Source organism: Camellia sinensis, chromosome 5 (assembly GCF_055761805.1).
Source record: "Camellia sinensis isolate YWXY chromosome 5, ASM5576180v1, whole genome shotgun sequence".
Classification (NCBI taxonomy): Eukaryota; Viridiplantae; Streptophyta; class Magnoliopsida; order Ericales; family Theaceae; genus Camellia; species Camellia sinensis.
The window spans coordinates 109,144,457-109,147,954 of NC_138965.1; the positions used below are offsets into that span (position 1 = coordinate 109,144,457).

A 3,498-nucleotide genomic window follows, 5' to 3' on the forward strand; every position below is an offset into this window, starting at 1 on the left:
GGCCTGTACTTACCTTACATTGGAGAAGCAATTTGTTAAAACAGTTAAAGCAAATTTCTTAATTTGGAGAAGCAAATTTGTGACCACACTAGTGAGCTTAGCTGGCATACTTGATGGTGTATATGCCTGTTGGTTTTAAGCTTTTTGTATCTATTTGTTTAAACAAAATGGTTCCATGAATGGAGAGAATCAAAGAGAGAGAGAGAAATGGAGAGATAAGTGCAATACTTAACACATGACTTGTTTGAGATCCATACTTAAAACAATAGAAGAGTTTATCATTTATTCATTAACCTAAGAAAACCATTCTTTAACTTGTGACTGCATCATAAATCAAGGGATTTCATGATAAATTCTTGAAATTTTTTAAGACCAAATTGACCTTCTGCAGAATATAGATTGATTCACTCAATTTTCGTCCAAATTAGTCTTAAATTCCACCATAAGAAAAAGGCTGGAAGTTACTAATAGACATGATCACAACCCAAGAATAGGCTTCTAACCCAACTCAAATTTGAATTTTTTCAATATGGGAACTCTACCTTACGTAACAGATCTATAAAACTATAAACATCTAGATGAAAAAATTTGAGGAAATAAATCTTCCAAACCACTATAATGGATCAACAAATTTTAGTCAAGAATAAAATATAAAAAACCATAAGTAACTCCTTGATTTTTAGATCATAATAATAATATTATTAAATTCTTCGTGGCTTACATCCATTTCATAATAAAATTTGTGAAATATAATGACATAGTTAAAATACATCAAGGTGGTTGTTAAACACTTCTCTTTCTCCTTGATCTTCCCCAAAAGAATGACATATCCATATTACAACCACATTGTTACCAAATACCAACTAATAACATCTCTAGTTCAAAGAGCTAGAGAGAGAGATTACATCTTTCAAGACAAAGTCTTGACCACAAAAGAAAGTACTATCCAGACAATTTAGCTCAAAAGCTATAACAAATAGAGTGTCTGTGCTCCACCAAAATGTCCCATCTTCAACTCAGTGGGGTGGGACTCCATCATCTTGACCTAAAATTGTTATTTTGATAGGAATTAGCAAAATAGCCCAGTAAAAATTCATTTAACGGAGTACATAGATATTTGATATAAATATGATCATGCTCATGCGATGTAATTGTAAAATCTATCTTTTTCTTTTTACAAATAAAATGATTCTCTTGCACTTTTATTCAAAATCAATCAACCTCAAGTACAGGGTGGTAAATGTGCACCAGAAAATCCAAAGTAAGAGCCAAATACATATAGATAGGATTTATACATAAAAAATAGTCTCACATTTACCGAATCAATACGGAAAGACATTTGGGCACTTAAAATCAACACTTTTCCCACATGCTCTAGCATCAAGCCTGGAAAGGCAATTGGGTACCTAAAAAACATTTTTTCTCACATTTATCCGGCATCAAGCCCGAGACGTGCTAATCTTTGCTAACATACCCTAACCTCTATGTATGAAATACATGGATTCCATTGCACAAATTAGACTATTCAAAACTCATAAAACAATAAAATGTGTGTTCGTTATATAGACTGGCTTAAATTCACTAACATAATACTTAAGACTTTTTGAATTAATTAAGGTGTGAGAAAAAGAAAAGCAAAAAAAGAACCACATCCTACATTTGAATCTCACCCAATGTATAATGATTTATGAGCAAGTCCATACCATATCTAAATAAAACCAGAATTGGTCTAAGTCACATGGTGCCCTATCACCGTCAGAGAAAGCATTTAAGGATAGAATGTGATTCAAATTAGCACTTACCTAGTTGATCACACCCTTCCCTCTTCAGTGCGCTCTTCTTCCAAGTCGGTATTATCAACGATTCGCAAGTAGGAATCGGATGATGGGCTTTCTTGACCATCAGCGCCTACCTGAGTTGCACAATGAATCAAAAGAATTTATAATTTTTCAAATATACATAGTATTTCGTCAAAATTACTATGAAAAATATGCAATATTGTCACAAGAGTAGAGAAGCTATTTATTGAACAATTAAAAATAAAACTAGTAGTGTTTAGATCATGAACTTCAGTAGGAATTTGAAAAAGAAAAGAGAAAAAGTAACAAGAAATGTAACTACAATATGTTAATTTTTTTCACTATTTCATTTTTCATTTTCTTTTCCAAATTTCTATCCAGATATACAAGCACAACTTAAATATAAAATACATATTTAAAAAAAAATGAATCTAATGGAATAAGTAAAGTTCACACAGAATATTGACAAGCAAATCGTACCTTAATTTACTTTTTTTTCCGACTCCGCTCATGCCATCAAAATTTCCAAAGTTCCAAGTAAACCTATTTTGTTACCAAAAAAAAAAAAAGAAAAGCATTTACTCTTGTTTCCAAGCATTAGAAAATATTTAGAAGGACAAATTACACCAATAGTCCCTACATTTTGTCTCTCATATCATTATGGTCTCAACACTTTTAATCGAACTCACTTTTGACCCTTAATTTTAGAAATTTGTTTTTATCAATTTGGCTCAATTGATAATACTGTTAATATTTTTTATGAAAAATTAACACTGAATTGGTTGGTGTTAACTCATTCAGTTGAGTAAAGTTATAATTTTGGTATTAAAAATATAACACATGCCAAGAATTGTAATCAATTGAGCCAAATTGACATAAATTCATGATAAAAATCAAGTCAATTGAAATTAGAGGGACTAAAGTAGAGAGATCATAATTTGCCCTATTTAGAACATAAAACAACAGCAAATCCAAATACTGAAACCTGGATCTTAGAAAAATTACCTGAAGACTGAGGAGGCATGGCTCTCACTCCTCTTCAGTCCCAAACCCTTTAAATGATGAAACCAACGGGATGAAGAATGGGTCAAAGTTCCAAAAACCTACCAATCAATTTAAAAAAATATCCATGAAAAACCATTTTTTAATATGAAAATTAAATTTTACAATCCGAATGAATAAAAAATTAAAAAAAAAAAACATTGGAAAATAACCAGATCAATTTAAAAAAGAAAAAGAAAAAGAAATACACAGATGTTTATCCATGAACTCAACACATGGGGTAAAGGATCTCAATCTTTAAAATGATAGAAAAAACCTAAATACTTACTCGAAAACAAAGAACAAATTTTCTTGTTCCTCTTGAATCCTAACCCAATTGTTCAAACCCTGGGTTTTTTTTTTTCCACCGATATGACAAAATGGAAGAACAATAAAGTAACGAGATAAATTTGTCAATAAAATTTGATTTTGCGGATTATGTGGGCAACTTTGATTTATATATAGCTTAGAATATCTCAGTACACACTAACTAGTGCTAAGTTCACAGAAAATACAAATTTAATTTTCTTTTTTTTTTTTCTCAATTCATATTAACAATTTTTATATAATATTCTTTAGCTTTATCAATTTTAAACATTTAACTTTAACCCTAGCCATCATCTCTGGTCGTCGTTACCGTCATCAGGGCCGGCCTTGG

General features: G+C 30.8%; 1 long non-coding RNA gene across 1 annotated transcript; it reads right to left on the bottom strand.

Annotated features, from left to right (window-relative positions):
• Positions 1-698: 698 nt before the first annotated feature.
• LOC114284814 (uncharacterized) lies at positions 699-3,271 on the bottom strand. The gene is made up of 5 exons (XR_014328844.1): positions 3,130-3,271; positions 2,805-2,902; positions 2,280-2,342; positions 1,803-1,912; positions 699-1,045 (listed from the first exon to the last, which is right to left on the bottom strand). It is a non-coding gene; the product is annotated as an uncharacterized LOC114284814 (long non-coding RNA).
• Positions 3,272-3,498: the final 227 nt, after the last annotated feature.